We start from the raw sequence: 17868 nt of genomic DNA, 5'->3' as shown, positions 1-17868 counted from the left end.
TTATCTGAGGATATTTTCTTTTTCACCCTAGCCCTCCATGGGCTTCAAAATATCACTTTGCAAATTCCACAAGAACATTCTTAGCAAACAGCTTCTTGCGGGGAACACTGTAACTCTTTGAGATGAATTAACAGAACAAAAAGCAGTTTCTCAGAAACCTTCTTTCCAGTTTTTATCTGAGGATATTTCCTTTTTCACCATAGCCCTCTCTGGGGTTCCAAATATCACTTTGCAAATTCCACAAGAACAGTCTTAGCGAACGGGTTCTTGAGGGGAAAGCTGTAACTCTGTGAGATGAATTAACAGAACACAAATTAGGTTCTCACAAAGCTTCTTTCCAGTTTTTATCTGAGGATATTTTTTTTTCACCATCGCCCTCCACAGTCTTCAAAATATCACTTTGCAAATTCCACAAGAAGAGTCTTAGCGTAAGGCATCGTTAGGGGAAAGCTGTAACTCTGTGAGATGAATTCACAGATCACAAAGAAGTTTCTCAGAAAGCTTCTTTCTCATTTTTATCTGGGGATACTTTCTTTGGCCCTATTGTCTTCAAATGGATCCGAAATATCAGGTCTCAGATTCCACAGAAATAAGGCTATCAAACAGCTCCACTAAATACAGCTGTAACTCTATGAGTAGAAGTCACACATCACAAAGCAGTTTCTCAGAAAGCTTCCTTCCATTTTTTACTGAGGATATTTTCTTTTTCTTCAAAGCCATCCATGGGCTTCCAAATATCACTTTGCAAATTCCAGAAGAAGAGTCTTAGCAAAAGGCTTCTTGAGGAGAAAAATGTAATTCTCTGAGATGAATTCATAGATCTCAAAGAAGTTTCTCAGAAAGCTTCTTTCCAGTTTTTATCTGAGCATATTTCCTTTTTCACCATAGCCTTCTATGGGCTAAAAAATATCACTTTGTAATTCCACAAGAACAGGCTTAGAGAACGGCTTCCTGAGGGGAAAGCTGTAACTCTGTGAGATGAATTAACAGAACACAAAGCAGTTTCTCAGAAAGCTTCTTTCCAGGTTCTATCTGAGGATATTTTCTTTTTCACCATAGCCCTCTATTGGCTTCCAAATATCACTTTGCAAATTTCACAAGAACAGTCTTAGCGAACGGCTTCTTGAGGGGAAAGCTGTAACTCTTTTAGATGAATTAACAGAACACAAAGTAGTTTCTCACAAAGCTTCTTTCCAGTTTTTATCTGAGGATATTTCATCTTTTGCCATAGCCCTCTATGGGCTTCCAAATATCACTTTGCAAATTCCACAAGAACAGTCTTAGCGAACGGCTTCTTGAGGGGAAAGCTATAACATTTTGAGATGAATTAACAGAACACAAAGTAGTTTCTCACAAAGCTTCTTTCCAGTTTTTATCTGAGGATATTTCCTCTTTCACCATAGCCCTCTATGGGATTACAAATATCATTTTGCAAATTCCACTCGAACTGTCTTAGCAAACAGTTTCTTGCGGGCAACGCTGTAACTCTGTGAGATGAATTACCAGAACACAAAGGAATTTCTCAGAAAGCTTCTTTTCAGTTTTTATCTGAGGATACTTCCACTTTCACCGTAGCCCTCTATGGGCTTCCAATATCCCTATGCAAATTCCACAAGAACAGTCTTAGCGAACGGCTTCTTGAGGGGAATGCTGTAACTCTGTCAGATGAATTAGCAGAACACAAAGCAGTTTCTCGCAAAGCTTCTTTCCAGTTTTTATCTGAGGATATTTTCTTTTTCATCATGTACTCCATGGGCTTCCAAATATCACTTTGCAAATTCCACAAAAACTGTCTGAGGGAAATCCCTCTTGAGGGGAAAGCTAAAACTCTGTAGGATGAAGTCACGGTTCACAAAGAAGTTTCTCACTATGCTTCTTTCTCATTTTTTTCGGAGGATATTTCCTTTGGCCCTATAGTCTTCAAAGGGATCCGAAATATCTGTTCTCAGATTCCACAGAAATAAGACTAACAAACAGCTCCACCAAATGCAGCTCTAACTCAGTGAGTGGAAGTCACACATCACAAAGCAGTTTCTCAGAAAGCTTCTTTCCATTTTCTGTCTGAGGATATTTTCTTTTTCAACATAGTCCTCCATGGACATCCAATATCCCTTGGCAAATTCCACAAGAACAGTCTTCGCGAACGGCTTCTTATGGCAAAGCTATAACTCTGTGAGATGAATTGACAGAACACAAAGCAGTTTCTCAGAAATCTTCTTTCCAGTTTTTATCGGAGGATATTTTCTTTTTCACCATACGCCACTATAGGCTTCCAAATATCACTTTGCAAATTCCACAAGAGCAGTCTTAGTGAACGGATTCCTGAGGGCAAAGCTGTAACTCTGTGAGATGAATTAACAGAACACAATGCAGTTAATCACAAGGCTTCTTTCCAGTTTTCATCTAAGTATATTTTCTTTTTCGCCATTGCCCTCTATGGGCTTCCAAATATCACTTTGCAAATTCCAGAATAACTGTCTTAGCCATATGCTTCTTGAGGGAAAATCTGTAACTTTGTGAGACGAATTCACTGATCACAAAGAAGTTTTTCAGAATGCTAAGCTGTCATTTTTATCGGAGGATATTTTCTTTAGCCCTATAGTCTTCAAAGGGTTCCGTAATATCAGTTCTCAGATTCCACAGAAATAAGACTAGCATACAGCTCCACGAAATACAGCTTTAACTCATTGAGTGGAAGTCACACATCACAAAGCAGATTCCCAGAAAGTTTCTTTGCAGTTTTAATCTGAGGATATTTTCATTTTCACCATAGCCCTCTATGGGCTTCAAAATATCACTTTGCAAATTCCACAAGAACAGTCTCAGCGAACGGCTTCTTGGGGGGAAAATTGTAACTCTGTGAGATGAATTAGCAGAACACAAAGCAGCTTCTCAGAATGCTTCTTTCCTGTTTGTATCTGAGGATATTTTCTTTTTCACCATAGCACTCCATGGACTTCCAAATATCCCTTTGTAAATTCCACAAGAACAGTCTTAGCGAAAAGCTTCTTGAGGGGAAAGATATAACTCTGTGAGATGAAGTCATTGATCACAAAGAAGATACTCAGAAAGCTTCTTTCTCATTTTTATGGGAGGATATTTCCTTTGGCCCTATAGTCTTCAAAGGGATCTGAAATATCAGTTCTATGATTCCACAGAAATAAGGCTAGCAAACAGCTCCACGAAATACAGCTGTAACTCAGTGAGTGGAAGTCACACCACACAAAGCAGTTTCTCAGAAAGCTTCTTTCCAGTTTCTATCTGATGATATTTTCTTTTTCACCATAGCTCTCCATGGGCTTCCAAATATCCCTTTGCATATTCCACAAGAAAAGTCTTTGCAAAAGGCTTCTTGAGGGGAAAGCTGTAACTCTGTGAGATGATTTCGCAGATCACATAGAAGTTTCTCAAAAAGCTCCTTTCTCACTTTTTTTGAGGATATTTCCTTTGGTCCTATAGTCTTCAAAGGGATTCGAAATATCCATTCTCAGATTCCACAGAAATAAGTTTACCAAACGGCTCCATGATATACAGCTGTAACTCAGTGAGTGGAGGTCACACTTCACAAAGCAGTTTCTCAGAAAGTTTCTTTCGAGTTTCTTTACGAGGATACTTTCTTTTACACCATAGCCCTCTATTGGCTTCCAAATATCACTTTACAAATTCCACAAGAACTGTCTTAGCGAACGGCTTCTTGAAGACAAACTGCAACTCTGTGAGATGAAATAACAGAACACAAAGCAGTTTCCCAGAAAGCTTCTTTCTAGTTTTTATCTGAGGATATTTTCTTTTTCACTATAGCCCTCTATGTGCTTCCAAATATCACTTTACAAATCCCACAAAACCAGTCTTAGCCAAAGGCTTCTTGAAGGGATACCTGTAACACTGTGAGATGAATTCACAGATCACAAAGAAGTTTCTCAAAAAGCTTCCTTCTCATTTTTATCGGAGGATATTTCCTTTGGCCATACAGACCTCAAAGGGATCCAAAATATCAGTGCTCTGATGCCATAGAAATAAGGGGAGCAAACAGCTACACGAAATACAGCTGTAAGTCAGTGAGTGGAAGTCACACTTCACAAAGCAGTTTCTCAGAAAGTTTCTTTCGAGTTTCTTTAGGAGGACACTTTGTTTTACACCGTAGCCCTCTATGGGTTTCCAAATATCACTTTACAAATTCCACAAGAACCGTCTTAGCGAACGGCTTCTTGAAGGTAAAGCTGCAACTCTGTGAGATGAAATAACAGAACACAAAGCAGTTACCCAGAAAGCTTCTTTCTAATTTTTATCTGAGGATATTTTCTTTTTCACCATAGCCCTCTATGTGCTTCCAAATATCACTTTACAAATTCCACAAAACCAGTCTTAGCGAAAGGCTTCTTGAAGGGATACCTGTAACACTGTGAGATGAATTCACAGATCACAAAGAAGTTTCTCAGAAAGATTCTTTCTCATTTTTATCGGAGGATATTTCCATTGGCCATACAGTCCTCAAAGGGATCCAAAATATCAGTGCTCTGATGCCATAGAAATAAGGGGAGCAAACAGCTACACGAAATACAGCTGTAAGTCAGTGAGTGGAAGTCACACTTCACAAAGCAGTCTCTCAGAAAGTTTATTTCGAGTTTCTTTAGGAGGACACTTTCTTTTACACCGTTGCCCTCTATGGGCTTCCAAATATCACTTTTCAAATTCCACAAGAACCGTCTTAGCGAACGGCTTCTTGAAGACAAAGCTGCAACTCTGTGAGATGAAATAACAGAACACAAAGCAGTTTCCCAGAAAGATTCTTTCCAGTTTTTATCTGAGGATATATTATTTTTCACCATAGCCCTATGGGCTTCCAAATATCACTTTGCAAATTCCACAAAACCAGACTTAGCGAAAGGCTTCTTGAAGGGATACCTGTAACACTGTGAGATGAATTCACAGATCACAAAGAAGTTTCTCAGAAACCTTCTTTCTCATTTTTATCGGAGGATATTTCCTTTGGCCATACAGTCCTCAAAGGGATCCAAAATATCAGTGCTCTGAAGCCATAGAAATAAGGGCAACAAACAGCTACACGAAATAGAGCTGTAACTCAGTGAGTGGCAGTCACACATGACAAAGCAGTTTCTCAGACAGCTTCTTTCCAGTTTTTTTCAGAGGAAATTTTCTTTTTAACCATAGCCCTTTATGGGTTTCCAAATATCATTTGCAAATTCCACAAGAATAGTCTTAGCGAACCGCTTCTTGTGGATAAAATTGTAACTCTGTGAGATTAAATAAAAGAACACAAAGCAGTTTCTCAGAAAGCTTCTTTCCAGATTTTATCTGAGGATATTTTCTTTTCACCATGCCCTCCATTTGCTTCCAAATATCACTTTTGAAATTCCACAAGAACTGTCTTAGCAGAAAGGTTCTTCAGGGGAAAGCTGTAACTCTCTGAGATGAATTCAGAGATTACAAAGAAGTTTCTCAGAAAGCTTCTTTCTCATTTTTATCAGAGGATATTTCCTTTGACCCTGTATCTTCAAAAGGATCCGAAATATCAGTTCTCAGATTCCACCGAAATAAGGCTAGCTAACAGCTCCATGAAATACAGCTGTAACTCAGTGAGTGGAAGTCACACATCACAAAGCCGTTTCTCAGAAACCTTCTTTCCAGTTTTTTTCTGAGAATATTTTCTTTTTTATCATATCCCTCCATGACCTTCCAAATATCACTTTTCAAATTCCACAATAGCAGTCTTAGTGAACGGCTTCTTCAGGGCAAAGCTGTAACTCAGTGAGATGAATTAACAGAACACAAAGCAGTTTCTCAGAAAGCTTCCTTCCAGTTTTTATCTGAGGATGTTTTCTTTTTCACCATAGCCTTCCATGGGCTTCCAAATATCACTTTGCAAATTCCCCAAGAACAGTCTTAGCGAAAGGCTTCTTGAGGAGAAAGGAGTAACTCTGTGAGATGAATTCTCAGATTACAAAGAAGATACTCACAAAGCTTCTTTCTCATTTTTATCACAGGATATTTCCTTTCGCCCTATAGTCTTCAAAGGGATCAGAAATATCATTTCTCAGATTCCACAGAAATAAAGTTAGCAAACAGCTCCACGATATACAGCTGTAACTCAGTGAGTGGAAGTCACACATCACAAAGCAGTTTCTGAGAAAGCTTCTTTCCAGTTTTTACCTGAGGATATTTTCTTTTTCACCGCAGCGCTCTATGGGCTTCCAAAAATATCACTATGCAAATTCCACAAGAAGAGTCTTAGCGAACGGATTCTGGAGGGGGAAGCTTCAACCCTGTGAGATGCATAAACAGAACACAAAGAAGTTTCTCAGAATGCTTCTTTCTCCTTTTTATCGGAGGACATTTCCTTTGGCCCTGTAGTCTTCAAAGCGATCTGAAATATCAGTTCTCAGATTCCAGAGAAAGAAGGGTAGGAATCAGCTCAATGAAATAGAGCTGTAACTCAGTGAGTGGAAGTCACACATCACAAAGCAGTTTCTCAGAAAGCTTCTTTCCAGTTTTTATCTGAGGATATTTTCTTTTTCACGATAGGCATCTAAGGGCTTCCTAATATCACTTTGCAAATTCCACAAAAGCAGTGTTAGTGAACGGCTTCATGAGGCCAAAGCTGTAACTCTGTAGGATGAATTAACAGAACACAAAGCAGTTTCCTAGAAAGCTTCTTTCCAGTTTTTATCTGAGGATATTTTCTTTTTCACCATAACCCTCCATGGGCTTCCAAATATCCCTTTGCAAATTCCAGTAGAACAGTCTTAGCGAAAGGCTGCTTGAGGGGAAAGCTATTACTCTGTGAGATGAATTCACAGATCACAAAGAAGTTACTCGTAAAGCTTGTTTCTCATTTTTGTCCGAGGATATTTCCTTTGGCGCTATAGTCTTCAAAGGGATCCGAAGTATCAGTTCTCAGATTCCACAGAAACAAGGCTAGTAAACAGCTCCACGAAATACAGCTGTAAATCAGAGACTGGAAGTCACACATCACAAAGCAGTTCCTCAGAAAGCTTCTTTCCAGTTTTTATCGGAGGGTATTTTCTTTTTCATCATAGCCCTCTAAGGGCTTCCAAATATCACTTTGCAAATTCCACAAGAACAGTATTAGCGAACGGCTTCTTATGGGGAAAGCTGCAAGTCTATGAGATAAATTCAGAGAAGACAAAGCAGTTTTTCAGAAAGCTTCTATCCAATTTTTATATGAGGATATTTTCTTTTTCACCATAGCCCTCCATGGGCTTCCAAATATCCATTGCAAATTCCACAAGAACACTTTTAGCGAAAGGCTTTTTGAGGGGAAAGCTCTAACTCTTTGAGATGAATTCACAGATCACAAAGAAGTTTCTCAGAAAGCTTCTTTCTCACTTTTATTGGAGGATATTTCCTGTGCACCTATAGACTCCAAAGGGATCCGAAATATCAGTTCTCAGATTCTACAGAAATAAAGGTGGCAAACATTGCCACCAAATAGAGCTGTAACTCAATGAGTGGAAGCCACACATCACAAAGCAGTTTCTCAGAAAACTTCTTTCCAGTTTTTATCTGAGGATATTTTCTTTTTCACCATTGACCTCCATGGGCTTCCAAATATCACTATGCAAATTCCACAAGAGCAGTCTTAGCGAATGGCATCTTGAGGGGAAATCTGTAACTCTGTGAGATGAATTAACGGATCACAAAAAAGTATCTCAAAAAACTTCTTTCTCATTTTCATCAAAAGATATTTTTTGGCCCTATCCTCTTCAAGGGGATACTAAATATGAGTTCTTAGATTCCACAGAAATAAGGCTAGCAAACAGCTCCATGAAACACAGCTGTACCTCAGTGAGTGGAAGTCACACATCACAACACAGTTTCTCAGAAAGCTTCTTTCCTGTTTTTATCGGAGGATATTTTCTTTTTCACCATAGCCCTCCATGGGCTGCCAAATATCACTTTGCAAATTCCACAAGACCAGTCTTAGAGAAAGGCTTCTTTTGGGGAATGCTGTAACTCTGTGAGAAGAATTCACAGATCACAAAGAAGTTTCTCAGAAAGCTTCTTTCTCATTTTTATAGGAGGATATTTCCATTGTCCCAATAGTCTTCAAAAGCATACGAAATATCAGTTCTGAGATTCCACAGAAATAAGGGTAGCAAACAGCTGCACGAAATACAGCTGTAACTCCGTGAGTGGAAGTTACACATCATAAAGCAGTTTCTTAGAAAGCTTTTTTCCAGTTTTATTCTGAAAATATTTTCTTTTTCACCATAGCCCTCTATGGGCTTCCAAATATCACTTTGCGAATTCCACAAGAACAGGGTTAGGGAAAGGCTTCTTGAGGAGAAAGCTGTAACTCTGTGAGTTGAATTCACAGATCACAAAGAAGTATCTCAGAAAGCTCCTTTCTCATTTTTATCGGAGGGTTTTTCCTTTGGCCCTACAGTCTTCAAAAGGTTCCGAAACATCAGTTCTGACATTCCACAGATATAAGGCTAGCAAAGAGCTCCTCAAAATACAGCTGTAACTCCGAGACTGGAAGTCACACATCACAAAGCAGTTTCTCAGAAAGCTTCTTTCCAGTTTTTATCTGAGGAGATTTTCTCTTTCACCATAGCCCTCTATGGGCTTCCAAATATCACTTTGCAAATTCCACAAGAACAAACTTAGCGAACGGCTTCTTGAGGGCAAAGCTGTAACTCTGTGAGATAAAAACAGAACTCAAAGCAGTTTCTCAGAAAGCTTCTTTCCACTTTTTATCTGAGGATATTTTCTTTTTCAACATAACACTCCATGGGCTTCGAAATATCACCTTGCAAATTCCACAAGAACAGTGTGAGCGAAAGGCTTCCTGAGGGAACAGCAGTAATTCTGTGAGATGAAAACACATATCACAAAGAAGGTACTCAGAAAGCTGCTTTCTCATTTTTATCAGAGGATATTTGCTTTGGAACTATAGTCTTCAATGGAATACGAAATATCAGTTCTCAGATTCCAAAAAAATAAGGTTAGCAAACAGCTCCACGAAATACAGCTGTAACTCAGTGAGTGAAAGTCACACATCACAAAGCAGTGTGTCAGATTCTTTCCAGTTTTTAACTGAGGATATTTTCTTTTTCACCTCAGCCCTCCATGGGCTTCCAAATATCACTTTGCAAATTCCACAAGAAGAAACTTAGCGAAAGAATTCTTGAGGGGAAAGCTGTAACTTTGTGAGATGAATTCACAGCTCACAAAGAAGATACTCAGAAAACTTCTTTCTCACTTTTATCGGAGGATATTTCCTTTGGTCCTATAGTCTTCAAAGGGATCCGAAATATCTGTTCTCAGATTCCACAGAAATAAGGCTAGCAAACACCTCCATGAAATACAGCTGTAACTCAGTGAGTGGAACTCACACATCACAATGTAGTTTCTCAGAAAAATTATTTCCAGTTTTTTTCTGAGGATATTTTCTTTTTCACTATAGACCTCCAAGGGGTTCCAAATATCACTTTGCAAATTCCACAAGAACAGTCTGAATGAACGGCTTCCTGAGTGGAAAGCTGTAACTCTGTGAGATGAATTCACAGATCACAAAGAAGATTCTCAGAAAGCTGCATTCTCATTTTTATCGGAGGATATTTCCTTTGGGCCTAGAGTCTTCAAAGGGATCTAAAATATCAGTTCTGATATTCCAGAGAAATAAAACTAGTAAACAGCTCCACGAAATACAGCTATAACTCAGTGAGTGGAAGTCACACATCACAAAGCAGTTTCCAGAAACCTTCTTTCCGATTTTTATCTGTGGATATTTTCTTTTTCACCATAACCCTCTATGGGCATCCAAATATCACTTTGCACATTCCACAAGAACAGTCTTAGTGAATGACTTCTTGAGTTGAAAGCTGTAACTCTGGGAGAAGAATTAACAGAAGAGAAAACAGTTTCTCAGAAACTTTCTTTCCAGTTTTTATCTGAGGATATTTACTTTTTCACGATAGCCCTCCATGGGCTTCCAAATATCAGTTTCCAAATTCCACAAGAACAGACTTAGTGAACGGCATCTTGAGGAGAAAGCTGTAACTCTGTGATATGAATTAAGAACACAAAGGAGTTTCTCAGAAAGCTTCTTTCCCCTTTTTATATGAGGATATTTTCTTTTTCACCATAGCCCTCCATGGGCTTCCAAATATCACTTTGCAAATTCCACAAGAACAGTCTTAGCGAAAGGCTTCTTTAAGGGAAAGCTGTATCTCTGTGAGATGAATTCACAGACCACAAAGAAGAAACTCAGAACGCTTAATCCTCATTTTTATCGGAGGATATTTCCTTTGGCCCTATACTCTTCAAAAGGTTCCGAAATATCCGTTCTGAGATTCTACAGAAATAAAGCTAGAAAAAGCTCCACGAAATAGAGCTGTAACTAAGTGATTGGAAGTCACACATCACAAAGCAGTTTCTCAGAAAGCTTCTTTCCTGTTTTTATCTGAGGATGTTTTCTTTTTCACCATACCCTCTATGGTCTTCCAAATATCACTTTGCAAATTCCACAATAACAGTCTTAGTGATCTCCTTCTTGAAGGGAAAGCTGTAACTCTGGGAGAAGATTAACAGAACAGAAAGTAGTTTCTCAGAAAGCCTCTTTACAGTTTTTATCTGAGGATATTTTCTTTTTCACTGTAGCACTCCATGGGCTTCCAAATATCACTTTGTAAATTCCACAAGAACAGTCTTAGAGAAAGGCTTCTTCTTTTTTTTTTTTTTTTGAGACAGAGTCTCGCTCTGTAGCCCAGGCTAGAGAGCAGTGGCCGGATCTCAGCTCCCTGCAAGCTCCGCCTCCTGGGTTGACGCCATTCTCTGGCATCAGCCTCCCGAGTAGCTGGGACTACAGGCGCCCGCCACCTCGCCAGGCTAGTTTTTTGTATTTCTTAGTAGAGAGGGGGTTTCACCGTGTTAGCCAGGATGGTCTCGATCCCCTGACCTCATGATCCACCCATCTCAGCCTCCCAAAGTGCTGGGATTACAGGCTGAGCCACCGCGCCCGGCCAGAGAAAGGCTTCTTTAGTGGAAAGCTGTAACTCTGTGAGATGAATTCACAGATCACAAAGAAGATTCTCAGAAATATCCTTTCTCATTTTTATCAGAGGATATTTCCTTTGGTCCCATAGTTTTTCAAGGCTTCCGAAATATCAGTTCTCAGATTAAATAGAATTAAGGCTTGCAAACAGCTCCAAGAAAAACAGGGGTAACTCAGTGAGTGGAAGTCACACATCACAAAGCAGTTTCTCACAAAGCTTCTTTCCAGTTTTTATCTGAGGATATTTTCTTTTTCACCATAGTCCTCCATGGGCTTCAAATATCTCTTTGCAAATTCCACAAGAACAGTCTTAGCGAAAGGCTTCGTGAGGGGAAAGTTGTAACTCTGTGAGGTGAATTCACAGATCACAAAGTTTCTCAGAAAGCTTCTTTCTCATTTTTATCGGAGGATATTTCCTTTGGCCCTATAGTCTTCAAAGGCATTCGAAATATCAGTTCTCAGATTTCACAGAAATAAGGCTAGCAAACGGATCCACGAAATACAGCTGTAACTCAGTTAGTGGAAGTCAAACATCACAAAGCAGTTTCTCTGAAGGCTTCTTTGCAGTTTTTATCTGAGGATATTTTCTTTTTCACCATAACCCTTTATGGGCTTCCAAATATCACCTTGTAGATTCCACTAGAACAATCTTAGCGAACGGCTTCATTAGGGGAAAGCTGTAACACTGTGAGATGAATTAATAGAACACGAAGCAGTTTGTCATAAAGCTTCTTTCCACTTTTTATCTGAGTATATTTTCTTTTTCACCATATCCCTCCATGGGCTTCCAAATATCACTTGGCAAATTCCACAAGAACAATCTTAGCTAAAGGTTTCTGGAAGGGAAATCTGTAACTCTGTTAGATGAATTCACAGATCACAAAGAAAATACTCAGAATGCTTCTTTCTCATTTCTATCGGAGGATAATTCCTTTGGCCATAGAGTCTTCAAAAGGATCCGAAATATCAATTCTGAGATTCCACTTATATAAGATTAGTAAAGAGATCCACGAAATACAGTTGTAACTCAGTGAGTGGAAGTCACACATCACAAAGCAGTTTCTCAGAAAGCTTCTTTCCAGTTTTAATCTGAGGAGATTTTCTCTTTCACCATAGCCCTCTGTGGGCTTCCAAATATCACTTTGCAATTTCCAGAACAGTCTTAGCGATGGCTTCTTGAGGGGAAAGGTGTAACTCTGTGAGATGAATACACCGATCACAAAGAAGTTTCTCAGAAAGCTTTTTTCTCATTTTTATCAGAGGATATTTCCTTTGGCCTTATAGTCCTAAAAGGGATCCGAAATATTAGTTCTCAGATTCCACAGAAATAAGGCTAGCAAACAGCTACATGGAATACAGCTGTAACACAGTGAGTGGAAGTCAAACTTCACAAAGCAGATTCTCAGAAAGCTTCTTTCCAGTTTTTATCTGAGGATATATTCTTTTTCACCATAGCCCTCTATGTTCTTCCAAATGTCACTATCCAAATTCCAAAAGAACAGTCTTAGCGATCGCCTTCTTGAGGGGAAAGCTGGAACTCAGGGAGAAATATTAACGGAACAGAAAGCGGTTTCTTAGAAAGCTTCTTTCCAGTTTTTATCTGAGGATATTTTCTTTTTCACCATAGCCCACCACGGGCTTCCAAATATCAGTTTCCAAATTCCACAAGAACAATCTAAGCGAACGGCTGCTTGAAGGGAAAGCTATAACTCTGTGAGATGAATTAAGAACACAACAGTTTCTCAGAAAACTTCTTTCCCCTTTTTATATGAGGATATTTTCTTTTTCACCACAGCCCTCCAAGGGCTTCCAAATATCAGCTTGCAAATTCCACAAGAAGACTCTTAGTGAAAGGCTTCTTGAGGGGAAGCAGTAACTCTGTGAGATGAATTCACAGATCACAAAGAAGATACTCAGAACGCTTAATTCTCATTTTTATCGAAGGATATTTCCTTTGGCCCTATAGTTTTCAAAAGGATCCGAAAAATCAGTTCTGAGATTCCACAGAAATAAGGCTGGCAAAGAGCCCCTCGAAATATAGCTGTAACTCAGTGAGTGAAAGTCACACATCACAAAGCAATTTCTCATAAAGCTTCCTTCCAGTTTTTATCTGAGAAAATTTTCTTTTTCACCATAGCCCTCTATGGGCTTCCAAATATCACTGCTCAAATTACACAAGAACAGTCTTAGCGAACTGCTTCTTGAGGGGAAAGCTGTAACTCTTTTAGATGAATTCACAGATCACCAAGAGGTAACTTAGAAAGATTCTTTCTCATTTTTATAGGAGGATATTTCCTTTGGCCCTATAGTCTTCAAAGGGATCCGAAATATCAGTTCCACATTCCACAGAAATAAAGCTAGCAAGGATTTCCATCAAATACAGCTGTAACTCAATGAGTGGGTGTCACATATCACAAAGCATTTTCTCAGAAAGCCTCTTTCCAGTTTTTATCGGAGGATATTTTCTTTTTCATCATAGCCCTCTTTGGGATTTGAAACATCATTTTGCAAATTCCACAAGAAGAATCTTAGCGAACGGCTTCTTGAGGGGAAAGCTGTAACTCCGTGAGATGAATTAACAGAACACAAAGAAGGTTCTCAGAAAGCTTTTTTCTCATTTTTATCAGAGGATATTTGCATTGGCCCTATAGTCTTCAAAGGAATATGAAATATCAGTTCTCAGATTTCACAAAAATAAGGCTAGCAAACAGCTCCACGAAATACAGCTGTAACTCAGTGAGTGGAAGTCACACATCACAAAGGAGTTTCTCAGAAAGCTTCTTTCCAGTTTTTATCTGAAGATATTTTCTTTTTCACCATAGCCCTCCATGGGCTTCCAAATTTCACTTTGCAAATTCCACAAGAACAGTCTTAGCAAAAGAATTCTTGAGGGGAAATCTGTAACTCTGTGAGATGAATTCACAGATCACAAAAAAGATACTCAGAAAACTTCTTTCTCACTTTTATTGGAGGATATTTCCATAGGCCCTATGGTCTTCAAAGGGTTCCGAAATATCAGTTCTCAGATTCCAAAGAAATAAGGCGAGCAAACAGCTCCACGAAATGCAGCTGTCACTCAATGAGTGGCAGTCACACATCACAAAGCAGTTTGTCAGAAAGCTTCTTTCTTTCCAGTTTTTATCTGAGGATATTTTCTTTTTCACCACAGCCCTCTATCTGCTTCCAAATATCACTTTGCAAACTCCACAAGAAGACTCTTAGCGAACGGCTTCTGGAGGGGAATGCTGTAACCCTGTGAGATGAATTAACAGAACTCAATGCAGTTTCTCAGAAAGCTTCTTTCCAGTTTTTATGTGAGGATATTTTCTTTTTCACCATAGCCCTCTTTGGGCTTCCAAATGTCACTTTGCGAATTCCACAAAAACAGCCTTAGCCAAAGGATTCTTGAGGGGAAAGCTGTAACTCTGTAAGATGAATTCACAAATCACAAAGAAGTTTCTCAGAAATCTTATTTCTCATTTTTATCGGAGGTTATTTCCTTTGGCCCTATAGATTTCAAAGGGGTTCGAAATATCTGTTCTCAGATTCCACAGAAATAATGCAAGCAAATAGCTCCACAAAATACCGCTCTAACTCAGTGAGTGAAAGTCACACATTACAAAGCAGTTTCTCAGAAAGCTTCTTTCTAGTTTTTATCTGAGGATATTATCTTTTTCACCATAGCCCTCCATGGGCTTCCAAATATCACTGCAAATTGCACAGAGTAGTCTTAGCGAACGGCTTCCTGAGGGGAAAGCTGTAACTGTTTGAGATGAATTAACAGAACACAAAGCAGTTTCTCAGAAAGCTCCTTTAAAGTTTTAATCAGAGGATATTTTCTTTCTCACCACAGCCCTCCATGAGCTTTCAAATATCACTTTGCAAATTCCCCAAGAACCGATTTAGCGAAAGGCTTCTTGAGGAGAAAGCTGTAACTCAGTGAGATGAATTCACAGATCACAAAGAAATTACTCATAAAACTTCTTTCTCATTTTTATAGGAGGATATTTAATTTGGCTCTTGTGTCTTCAAAGAGATCGGAAATATCAGTTCTGAGATTTCACAGAAATAAGGCTAGGAAACAGCTCCACGAAATACAGCTGTAACTCAGTGAGTGGAAGTCACACTTAACAAAGCAGTTTCTCAGAAAGCTTGTTTCTTATTTTCATCGGAGGATATTTCCTTTGGCCCTATAGTCTTCAAAAGGACCCGAAATATCAATTCTGGGATTCCACAGAAATAAGGCTAGCAAAGAGCTCCACAAAATACAACTGTAAGTCACACGTCACAAAGCAGTTTCTCAGAAAGCTTCTTTCCAGTTTTTATCTGAGGATATTTTCTTTTTCACCATAGTCTTCCATTTGCTTCCAAATATCACTTTGCCAATTGCACAAGACAAGTCTTAGCCAAACGCTTCTTGAGTGGAAAGCTGCACCTCTGGGAGTTGAATTCACAGATCACAAAGAAGATACTCAGAAAGCTTCTTTTTCATTTTTATTGCAGAATATATCCTTTGGCCTCATAGTCTTCAAAAGAATCCGAAATATCAGTTCTCAGATTCCACAGAAATAAGGCTAGCAAACAGCTCCATGAAATACAGTTGTAACTCAGTGAGTGGAAGTCAAGCATCACAAAGCAGTTTCTCAGAAAGCTTCTTTTCAATTTTTATTTGAGGATATTTTCTTTTTCACCACAGCCCTCTATGGGCTTCCAAATGTCACTTTCCAAATTCCACAAGAACAGTCTTAGCGATGGCCTTCTTGCGGGGAAAGCTGTAACTCTGGGAGAAGAATTAACAAAACAGAAACAGTTTCTCAGAAACCTTCTTTCCAGTTTTTATCTGAGTGAGTTTTCTTTTTCCCCATAGCCCTCCATGGGCTTCCAAATATCAGTTTCCAAATTACACAAGAACAGTCTTAGCGAACGGTTTCTTGAGGGGAAAGCTGTAACTCTGTGGGATGAATTAAGAACACAAAGCAGGTTATCAGAAAGCTTCTTTCCAATTTTTATCTGAGCATATTTTTTTTTTCACCATAGCACTGTACGGGCTTCCAAATATCACTTGGCAAATTACGCAAGAAGAATCTTAGCAAAAGGCTTCTTGAAGGGAAAGCTGTAATTCTATGAAATGAATTAGTAGAACACAAAGAAGTTTTTCAGAAAGCTTCCTTCCACTTTGTCTCCGAGGATATTTTCTTTTTCACCTTAGCCCTCCATGGGCTTCCAAATATCACTTTGCAAATTACACAGGAACAGTCTTAGCGAAAGGCTTCTTTAGGAGAATGCTGCAAATCTGTGAGATGAATTCACAGATCACAAACAATTTCTCAGAAAGCTTTTTTCTCATTTTTATAGGAGGATGTTTCCTTTGGCCCTATAGTCTTCAAACGGTTCTGAAATATCAGTTCTCAGATTCCACATAAATAAGGACAGCAAACAGCTCCATGAAATTCAGCCGTAACTCAGTGAGAGGAAGTCACACATCATAAAGCATTTTCTCAGAAAGCTTCTTTCCAGTTTTTATCAGAGGATATTTTCTTTTTCAACATAGCCCTACACGGGCTTCCAAATGTCACTTTGTAAATTCCACAAGAACAGTCTTAGCGAATGGCTTCTTGAGGAGAAAGCCATAACTCTGTGAGATGAATTCACAGATCACAAAGAATATACTCAGAAAACTTCTTTCTCGCAGTTATCGGAGTATATTTCCTCTGGTCCTCTAGTCTTCAAAGGGGTCCGAAATATCAGTTCTCAGATTCCACAGAAATAATGTGAGCAAACAGCTCCATGAAATACAGCTGTAACTCAGTGACTGGAAGTCTCACATCACAAAGCATTTTCTCAGAAAGCTTCTTTCCAGTTTTATCTGAGGATACTTTCTTTTTCACCATAGCCCTCCATGGCCTTCCAAATATCACTTTGAAAATTCCACAAGAAGAGTCTTAGCGAAAGACTTCCTGAGGGGAGAGCTGTAAGTCTGTGAGATGAATTCACAGATCACAAAGAAGATACTCAGAAAGTTTCTCTCTCAATTTTACCTTAGGATATTTCCTTTGGCCCTATAGTCTTCAAAGGTATCCGAAATATCAGTTCTCAGATTCCACAGAAATAATGCTAGCAAACAGCTCTACAAAATCCCCCTGTAACTCAGTGAGTGGAAGTCACAAAACACAAAGCAGTTTCTCAGAAAGCTTCTTTACAGTTTTTATCTGAGGATATTTCCTTTTTCACCTTAGCTCTCTATGGGCTTTCAAATATCACTTTGCATATTCCGCAAGAAGAGTCTGAGCGAACGGCTTCTTGAGGGGAAAGCTGTAATTCTATGAAATGAATTAGGAGAACACAAAGCACTTCCTCAGAATGCTTCTTTCCACTTCGTCTCTGAGGATATTTTCTTTTTCACCTTAGCCCTCCATGGGCTTCCAAATATCACTTTGCAAATTCCACAAGAACAGTCTTAGCGAAAGGCTACTAGAGGGGAATGCTGCAGCTCTGTGAGATGAATCCCCAGATCACAAAGAAATTTCTCAGAAAGCTTTTTTCTCATATTTATTGGAGGATATTTCCTTTGGCCCTATAGGTTTCAAAGGGATCCGTATTATCAGTTCTCAGATTCCACAGAAATAAGGCAAGCAAACAGCTAAATGAAATATAGCTGTAATTCAGTGAGTGGAAGTCTCACATCACAAAGCAGTTTCTCAGAAAGCTTCTTTCCAGTTTTTATCTGAGGATATATTCTCTTTTACCATAGCCCTCTATGGGCTTCCATATATCACTTTGCAAATTCCAAAAGAAGAGTCTTAGCAAATGGCTTCTTGAGGGGAAAC

At 39.0% G+C, this 17868-nt stretch overlaps 1 pseudogene; it reads right to left on the bottom strand.

Moving 5' to 3' along the window:
• On the bottom strand, positions 1–4477 carry LOC135966393 (uncharacterized; annotated as a pseudogene).
• Between the last annotated feature and the right edge of the window lie 13391 nt (positions 4478–17868).

This window comes from Macaca fascicularis, chromosome 11 (assembly GCF_037993035.2).
Source record: "Macaca fascicularis isolate 582-1 chromosome 11, T2T-MFA8v1.1".
Taxonomy (NCBI): Eukaryota; Metazoa; Chordata; class Mammalia; order Primates; family Cercopithecidae; genus Macaca; species Macaca fascicularis.
This window is presented reverse-complemented; position numbering and strand designations above follow the sequence as displayed.